Source organism: Leptosomus discolor, chromosome 6 (assembly GCF_034619465.1).
Source record: "Leptosomus discolor isolate bLepDis1 chromosome 6, bLepDis1.hap2, whole genome shotgun sequence".
Lineage (NCBI taxonomy): Eukaryota > Metazoa > Chordata > Aves > Leptosomiformes > Leptosomidae > Leptosomus > Leptosomus discolor.
Window position 1 is genome coordinate 26,169,937 of NC_141396.1, and position 10,479 is coordinate 26,180,415.

Genomic DNA, 10,479 nt, shown 5'->3' on the forward strand with positions numbered 1-10,479 from the left:
TCTACTGTAATTGCTAAAAAGTATACAACAACATCTGTTGCAAGAAATGAACGGAGTTCACAGTAATTACTTTATTATTTGGAGTGTGAAGTCATGAATAATGAGTCTCCACTGAATACAGAATATGGTTGTGATTTTTTTTCACATTTCTAAATGTGTAATGCTTTGCACTGGTTTTACTGGTTCCATTGATAAGGAAATACTTTGAGCTGTAAGGTCCTGGAAAGTGTGTCAGGATCAATAATTGGTACTTCTTCTGAGTGTAATTTAGTATTTATTTTGTTGCCGTAGATGTCTAGGAGGAGCAGTTCTGTATTTAGACAGAAGGCAAATACAATTTCTGGATATCTAAGTCTATCCCATTCATGCATTTAGACAGCATGGACACTGTCTCACCAGAAGCTGATGCAGTCGGAAGTCCAACTATATCCTCTAACCATGACTCAGAACTCTGAAACAGATATACTGTAAGAAAAAGAGCTAGGATGAAGATGTGATGAATAGTATGTCCAGAATGGCAGTAAGAACATTTATAGGGCTTCCTGCAATACCAAACTGAGGCGAGTGAGAAAATAAACACTGACAGCTGAATTCATTCAAGTTTTTAAACTTTACAATCATACATAATCCCTTGGCAATGACCCCAAAGAACCTCTATCTTCCCTTCAGACAACCAAAAGCATGTTTCCTTGAAGGTAACAAGTGCTGAAATAGAAATCAAAGCTTTCTTGGCTCAAAGCCTGTGCTTCATGAACTTCAGTACCATGGTCCAGACAAAATTGGCAGGACACTGAGTCCCGAGACTGCCACAGATTGTGTGTTAGATTTTTATGGGTTCTGCTCACACAAAATCAGCCAAACTGAAACTGAATCAAGTACTTCCTGAGGCTGAAGGTCAGCAGATGTAGCTTTGCATCTCATCTGTGATACCAGTGCAGCTGGAGAAGCTTGTATGCTAACCAACTGCTACAAGCTTCCTCTGTGCCTATCCCTCAGACGTAGCATGGGTTGGCAACCTACCACCAACAACCTTTCAAATGGTTCAGGTGGCTGTCTCAACCCTGAACTGACTGACGAAGAAGCTGTGGGAGTCTCTGCCAGTTCCCTAACAAAAAAAAAAAAAAAAGGCAATCCCTCATTTCCATGCTCAGTGGCTTGTCTATTTCAGCTATCAGATACAATGAATAAGCAATAACCTCAACAGAGCTTTCCATCAATATACTTTTCCTCAAGTTCAGCTTTTAGTAGCATTTCTCCCATGTTTGCTTGAACAATCTGATACTTTCAGTCATCTTCACTTGTATGAACGCAAACACTGTGTAGAAAAGATGCCAGCTGAACAAAGACATCTGTAAAGTCATCACCACTGACAAGTTTCATCAAACTGATCAGTCCAAACTGCATTAACTCTGTTGTGTGAATTCTGTCTGAGCAGCACAGTTCAGTCCCAAAAATTGTTCACTAGAAACAGACTATAGATGACTATCCAGACAAACAGTGCTTATGCCGGGGGCAATCTAGAAAAAGAAGATGGTGATCTGGGCTATGAATGCATTATTTTGTTCAACAATATAAAGCCAACATTCATATAGAGAAACCTATAAATAGGCTGGATTTCTCCAAATTTGAAAATGAATTTCACTTCTGTAGATATCAAAACCTGTTTTACTACAGGTAACGAATAAACATGCTTTTTTTTCCTCATCAAGGCAGTTTAAGCTATTATTTTTTTAAAATACTTATTTTTTTACTCAAACCATGTTGTAAAATACTAGTGCTTGTGGCTTCGGACAAGTTCATAATAAGCTTCTGTAAAAAAGTGGTTGAACATTATCCAATTTGAAGTCAACGGAAAACCAGAAAGAAACAGATTCCTGAATGTATTTTGCAGCAGTTGCAAACATTCATTGATTTTGTTAAACATTCATTAACACTCATTAAATACCCTTGCTGGAATATTAGTCACCATCAAGAAGTACTATGCTGACTGTGTGTACTGATAGTTGGAAATTTTACCTCTAGATAGATTACAGAGATTACAATAAATTTTCCTTACTTTTCTCATCCAAATAAACAAATGGCTATTAATTTCAGTAGCCTGTTAATGGAAATTGCATTTCAGATCTCTGAGACCATTCTCTAGTTCTGTATCACTGCAAAAGTTTTATGGAGGTTTGTTAAGCTAACTGATATGACATGCTCAGAACAGCAGCAAGTGAAATAAGAAGGGATGCTTTCATGTTTTTGCCAAGGCAGAATGATCAGAAGGAGCAGATCCTGGTTCACCTGGATGTTGTCTTTGGCTTAGCAATGGTGGATCCAAAATACTGACAAGCAACAGCCAGACTGCATAAGCAGAAGTTATCAGCTGTTCTAGAGATGGCAATTCGCTTTTTTCTAATTTGCACCCGAAAAAAATAATGCTTCACTGAGGAAGATCTTATATAATAAAATTCATTTCAACAAAGTTCAGCTTGGGACCTACTCTAAACTTTCAGCCCTTCTTTACATTCTTTTCTTATATGTCTACAATTAATATATATTCTTGTGGCTCCCAGTTTATTACCTTGTAGAATCATCAAGAAAAAAGACACTTCTTGCCCCATTGAGTTTGATGGAGTTGTGCAAACATGCAGTGTTTCTTTTTGCAGTAATTCATACCCAGCCAGGATAGTCATACTGATCTGATTGGTTGGAGAAAACATAAAAAAATTCTCTCCCTCCAGAAACCAAAAAAATTAACAGATCTAATATTGTTCATATTTAGTGATGACATTGTCAGAGACCTTTTTGTTTTGGCCTTGAAATAGAGCATGTACTACACAGTACATGTACTGGCTTAATCACAAGTCCTTTCCATTAATGACAGCTTAAATATGAAAGAGTTGAAGGACTTTCTCCCCCAAAAGAAGAAGTTGTCACATGTACAGTTTGAGAAATCTACAGTTTAATGATTCCTTTACTTTGAAAGGTAGAGATCCTTTAATTACAGATTTTATTAAAAAAAGACTACTTATAACTTTATTAATGTTCTCTTTAACACACCTCCTTTTGCAGTATAAGAACTTGTTAATGACAACGAAACATATATGCATTGTTTATGGTCTGATGTATTGCCATTTTTAAATGAGAAAATTATTAAAACATTAATCCTGTTGCAGCTAATAATAAAATGAGAGGAATCACAGCAGCAAAAGCCCAGTCGGAAAGCTGTGGTTCTTTAATGCAGCAATATTTATTGTTTGATGGTATTAAATGAATCATGGGGACTCATCTTTACCAGGGCCTACACAGGAGGAATGAGATTCAGACTAGATGTATATAATACATGGGACTCAGTATTTGCATTTGAGTCTTACAAAAAAATTGTATCTTGAAATTCTTCAAGGAATTGAATACAATTCAACAAATTGACTACAACACAATGAATGCGTTACACATCAGTTGTTTGTACAGTTGATAGAATATTTAAAGAAAGGCTATCTAAGCAGTGGGTGCTGTGGCAGCCACCCCTAGTTTAGGGTTTGAAAGCCATGGGGACAATCTCCGGGACGTGTGGGTGGAGCAAGGAGGAGAGAGGAATGGGACTGAAGCTACTGAAGTAGCTAAGAGTTCTTTGAACTAACTCTCATCATTTTTGTAGCTACTTAATACCAGGAGGTTTCACCATTGGAATCTGTATAGAAGAACCAATGAGAAGAAAGAAGGAGGGGTGTGCACCAAGAGTAAGAAGATTTTTTTTTTTATTTTTTTTTTTTTTAATGCATAGGTCCGTCAGAACCTGGCAGGCAACCTGGAGTGATGGGAAAGATATATAATATGATAAAGCTTGATAACCGGCATGTGTGATTGAACAAACCAATGAAGAGATAACAATTGAAAGCTTTACAGCTTGGAAAGCTGTTAGCAAGCTGGTGTCCCCTTCATCATTTTTAATTTTACTTTTACTGCCCTTCATTTGCTTTGACGGCTTGATGTTGCCATGGTGCAGTTGAAATTCTCATAAAAATGCTGTTACCCTTTCAAGATGGCTATTTTTTCCTAGGGTTTATACCACATTTTATAGCTATGTCAGAAGGTTTACCTGGTTTATGAATTCTCTAAGCTCTGAGACTGCTCTAAAAACTCTGGGTTGCAGTTCAGCTTCTGCCTTTTAATTTGTGAGATTTAACAACCACTACATCAGTGTGTTATAACTGTATATAATTAGAAAACTATTTTAAATGTATCCCTTTGTTAATAAGGGTAAAGAAAATTTCAGCTTGTCCCTCACCTCTTTGATCTCTAGTTTCTTTAACAAAATAAAAAAAAAAAAAAAAAAAGGCATTTTTTTCTGGCTAAAGATATGTGGTTCCTTTTTATACTAACCTCCAACTTTTAAGTGATTTATCTCATGTAGGAAAATAATTTCAAAAGGTCTTTCTACTCCCTGTGAAATACCGTACCCAGTGTTCATACAGATACTTTCATTCTTGCAGTGAAAGTTGATTCATGTCAGATGTGAATTGGTCCCATGGTGCTTTTGCAATCACAATTAATTTTCCCTTTGCTTGCTCTGCAGCAATTCTGGTCAAGGATCTATGGAGTGAAACTCTTGTCAATGGTGCTGTAAATTAAATTTTTTGCAAGATTTTTTTAAAAATTGTACATGCAAGTTTTTATAAACCTGAAAGCCTGTTAGTCATTAAGAACTGTGCTACATGACCCCTACTCAGTGTGAACAACAGACCAACATCACAACTTGAGTGGAACTTTGGGGTGGGAGAGGATGGAAAGGGCAAGAAAAGACTGTTCTAGACTTTACATTAAAGTCTAGAAAAATTGTTAGGGAAAGATATGCCCTGTAAGGGCAGCTGGTGAGAATTGTTCATTAATTACCATTTCTGTTAAAATTTTGGGAGAAAAAGTGAGTTTAATATAGGCACTGTAGCTGGCTTTCATAGAAATACTCGTGCTAAAGGAAGGAAGGAAAGTTTCAGACACAACTCTATTGAATTGGTATTTATTGCATTCAGCTGAATGAGAAGCAAAATTAGAAGCTCTGATTTTGCTGTAACTTCCAAAAAGCCCTCCTGTAAGGCTCTGGGAAAGATATTAAGCAGTGTCATTAAAGGCAGCACAAATCAATCCAGAGACAAACGCAAGTTGCACCTGGACATAACTTTCAAATAACCAAAATTTTCAACCTGCTCAGACCAGGTTTGGTCCAATTTCTGGCACTACCATAATATTAAATAAGCAAACAATGCTTAAATGTAAAATAAGAGTCAACAAGCAACAGAGTAATCCCCAGAATTGGTGTCTTACTACTCCAGGTAGTATCAAATTCTTGTGAGTAAGTACCTTGCTGGAACAATGTGTTGAAGAGCAACAGTTAGGCATAATTTCATGGTGCTTTGGGGAAAAACTAAATAAAATCTCAGAAATCTACACCACATAAGACCTACACTGTATAACGTGTAGTCCAGCTCTAACAGGAACAGCTACTATTACTGACTTTCTCAGCTTTTCTTTTATTTCCTTCCACTTACCTATTTTACACCATAGTGCGCTGACCAGTACTGTTGTATGTGTGTATATATATATATATATAATCTTTGTGCATAGCACAAAGGCTGTTTCCTCACATACGACTGACTTTTATACTCTAAGCAGTAGAACTGCTAAGCTGGTTTTTCTGGATTTATTATTCACTGAAGTAATTTTCCCCAAATTTGAATGACACATTTAAAACACTGAAATTTAGAGGAAAGCTTGTGTTTGAAAAACAGAATAAAAAATGGTATCTAGGTATATGAAACATCCAGCCATAGATTTGATTAGGTCATCGGAATAAGGAGCTTATATTTGCTCCCATTTGCGCTTGTAATTTTGGGAGGAGTGAAAGGGAAGTGGAAAACAAATGTTCTTGATTCAAAGGTATTATTACAGCATGAAGTGGCCTTTTCCTCCTAAGTTAATAGATTTGTTCCCATCACCCTTTCCAGAGTCCCATGCAGCTCTATATTGTTATTTTATTTTAGCTGAATGACAGTTTAAATGTCATTGTGATCATGATCTCTCCTTAAAACTGTATAATTGTGTTTTGGTCTCTTGTTAAATACTTTCCTCCTTAATTGCCTTTTCATTCAACCAGAATACTTATAATGACAACTGCAGCACAGCTGAAAAACAATTCGTTGGATCAGTCACAGGATCTCATAATGGAGCACCTTAATAACAGCAAGTTCTGTACTTCTTGAAGGCACAAGATAAATTGGGTTCATAGTCCATTATTTGAACAAGGGTATCTGAGTTATGGCAAATCTATCTGAAAGAGTATTGTAGAATTGTATTTTATCTTCAAGAAATGTGTTTTCTAAAAGTAAGATATTTACTTCTGTTGCAGTAAAGGATTTAAACAGAAGAATTTCTCTCTAATATTTGTTGAATCATACTAGAATGATGAGGTAGAACAGAGCCATACATCAAACAACCAATGTGAAAAACTTAGTGTTGTATTTTATTTCAGGAGGGAAGGTTGAACACAGAATGCCCAATGGTTTTGCCAAGAGCACACTCTTCCTTGTTTACCAAGCTATATATACAATGAAGAAGGTGACAGCACTCAAACTTTTTCTACTGCTGAAATTTACTGATGTGCATGTTCACTTTTTCTTTTGCAAAGAACATCACAACAGCAGTGCTGCAGACTGCATTTCTCTCGCTCTGTAGAACAGCTATAATGTAAAGAGAAGCAAGGCAGTTGTTTGCTGTTTTTCTTTTCTGTAGATGCCCTATCAGTTTTTCCTCTTTGTCAAGCAGAGAGCTGAGAATGGGTGAAAAGAGAACTCTGGCTTTCTTCCTAAGCCTGTTTTTTGGGGGCTTTTCCTTGCTGTGTAATAACAAGTACCATAGGTAGTATTTACTCTGGTGGCCATTTTCTAAAGAGAAGTCTTCTACCTTAAGCATTGAACTGACACTAAGCACTCATTTTTCGTGTGCTTCTCAGGCATCACCAGACAACCTCTGGGTTTTAGTATGACCTGGAAGCCTTTCAGACTTACAGTTTAACATCTGAAAAATGCTATAGTGCACTGAAATCTCTTGCACAAGATCCTTGGTTTTGTCTCAGATAACACAGTCAGATTCAATCTTCTCATGTAACCTTTACCAGAAGTGTCAAGAGGTCAACTAGTCCTTTCTTGATATTTCTTGATCCACAACTAGGATACAGATAAGATTTGAGGAAAACAGTTACACTTTGTACAAAGTTTTTTAAGGCAAGAAAAGAAGACTTACTGTGGGTTTTGATCTCATCTTACCAACCCCTTCATTCAACTGCCTCAGCGTCCTTGGTTGGCATTTTGAACTCCTCTCCTGGAGTAGGGTTATTTCATTTAGAATAAATAGATGAGATGTTGGTGAAAAAAATATGTTTATTGTAAGGATGCAGCTTTCTGTTCTTGCTATGTTATCTACCACTCTAATTCTGTGTACTATTTTACTTTCAAAATACTGGGCCAATTAACTGTGCCCAGTCACTCACAGTCTCCTTGGTCCTAGTCAGAAGGCATTCTGTAGACTAACTGTCGAATCAGTGGACACTTAGGAACAAAAGCAAGGTAAGTCAGTAAACCCTGGCTGCTAGAAGTAGGGTCTCATAACCATCACACTGTCAACAAGAGTTTTCAGTGGTGCAGTTTCTCCCTGTCATGGATACAGAGTGGAGATATCTAACCAGGTGGAGATAATGGACCACAGAAGTCCTCTCCTAAAGCAGCTTTGATTCAGAGTAGTGCATATGTGATGTTGTAGGCACTTACAGTGATTATTGGAAAATCTGCAACAGAAATTATATATGTGGAAGCAGGGAGCAGGAAGACTGAGAAAACCCTTCGAGCATCTTCTCCCAGCTGTTAGGGGTCCATAGCTATTACGTACCTTTCTCTTCTTTCTCTCCTGAATAAGGAGACAAATTTAAGCTCTTTCCTAAATACTGGGCAAGATACTGTGCTGCTATCACACCTGCAACATTGTGCTCTGCTTCCTTCAAATTGCAGATACAGACTTCTGGCTTAAAGATCAGTAAGTGAAATTAAGAAGGTTGTGCATCCATGTATAATTATTACTGTTGTTGAAAAACATCCGACACCTAAAACTTAAGTATATGAAGTCACTTTGGGAACAGGCTTCCTAAATCGTGAGAATAATTAACTCCTTCCCTTCTTGAGACTTTTTATTCGCGTGTGGCACTCCTCCCTGTAGTATTCCTCCATACCTTGGGTGCCTCCTGTGTCAATTTTTGTCTTCTGTGTGCTTTCCACTGGTTCAGGTTGGCAGTAACCAGCTAACACATCTTCTTCTGAGTGTTAGTACTTCAACACATGGGACTCTTTTGTAGTGTAGGTTTGTGGTAAGTTCATCTTTCTGGCTTCTAAAAATACATTTTTACCAACCAAGATTTCAGCTGAAGGTCTGGACTGTCCCACGTTCTGGGGAGATAGATGCATCTTAGTATGTATAAAATAAACATGGGATTTGGGGTGAAAAATGGCTTTCTGAACAGATGAAAGAGATTTTTGATGCCTGTTGCCTTGCAGCATGAGAAACAAACAGGTCTAAAATGAACATGACCAATAGATACATCATGGTCTGCAGTTACAACAATGAGTTTGTCTGTTAGGTGCCTGTCAAATTTCATGGAGAACCCTCTTGAATACGCCAGTAAAAAGTTTCCAAGATGCAAGAAAGATCTCCATAAAGATTACAGACTACTGCCCAGCACTTTGAGACATTCCAGTAGGAGTACTACATTTATTAGTCTTTCATTAAGTTTACTCATGGCAATAGAGATTCTTTCCATGATGTGGAAATGTTACCACAACTTCTTACAATTTTGAGTGTTTATTGTCACTTTTTGAGTAACTTCTTTCTCAGAAGGGACTAAGACACCTTTTGTTTTAGCACATTTGTGTATTGACAAGTTTAGTGGATCTGCGTTGTGGTTGACATGACATTCCTTCTGCAGCTGAATATTTTACAATACTAAAACTTCTACTGGCATCCAATATCAATAATATGATGCAACACAGAAGAAAATATATGATATCATGATAGGAAGAGAGGCAATATTATTGCTGGAAAAAATATTCTCTGGGAAAAGAAATCAGTGTTGGTTTCCCTTCAAAACTTAACAAAAAAGCATTATATTTGCCATAGTGATGATATAGACCTCATCTTATGCTTTAATAGCATCCTGTTGAACTCAGTCATATTAATTGAATGCCTCTGTGCCATAAACGGCAAGATTATGATCACAGCAACAGTTGAACATAGGGTCAGCTCTGCTAGATTTAGCTTTCTGGTTTATGTGTACATGGATTCTAATGTAGTGGGCTTCTGATCCAGAGGTTTACATACTGGAAACAATAATATTAGATAGACAGTGTTTGCTGGTTTTCCTAAAATAAATGCTTCTCTGGATTGGGACAGTGATAGAGATTTTTGGCATGATCGGCATTCAGAGGCATGAATGTTTGTTTTATATTATTTTGCTAGGCTGCTGTAAATGAACTATAGGTTAGTTCAAACTGTAAATACAAGGAAATTGTCTTGTTTTATTTCTGAATTCAAAGTTGTTACTTTTCTGAATGCTGAGACAGTAATTTTTTTCTCAGCTTTTCCTCTCCAGCCTCTATTGTATTTTGAAGTGTCTATGCCTGGTTTTATATCCAAAGCTTTCTAAGATTGGAGTTTGGGGATCCTAAGAGTGTGTTTCTGGTGAAAATTTTTCCTTGAAGGAAATTTGTCATGAATAGCTGGGTGGATTCTGGTGCAGCTGAAGTGTCCTATAGCAAGGCAAATGACATTGCTTGAAAATGATGGCCATGAAATGCAAGTACATTGCAAATCACTCAGCTGCAGTCTTGGAATAAAAGCACTGCGGAGCTGATGTATGGACTGATGTTGCCATTTAATGTGGTTTCCCAGCAAACCTTTCATAAAATTCATGACTGTAACTGACCTATGTTACTGTGTTCCTCTTAGGGGGAGAAGAAAAAAAGGCTATAACCCAGCTCTCTACGGGAGTGCACTGAAAAGTGATGTGTGATGTGAAGCAAGGTGAGGGGAATCATGTTCACTTCACCACAGACACTAGAGGTGAGCCTGTAGCCAAACAGTTGATTAAATGTCACAGCATATTCGACAGTCTTCCAGGCTGACAGTATTCTATTCTGACCAGCTTCAAACTAGGTGACTGATTCAAATCACATTTTCTACCAGTTTTGCTCCATTTCCTGTGTTGCTTTACATCTATGAAAATAAAAGCAGAATCAACCATCAGCTGCCAGTATGAAATACACAGCTTCTTTATGTTATTATTAACACAAAATACGAGACAATACACTGCTTATAGTATTTTGCTCTTGTATTAGATATAGTTATTTGGCTTCTGGTTTATGCATGGCTGTGAGTGATGATGTTTCCTGAAATCAG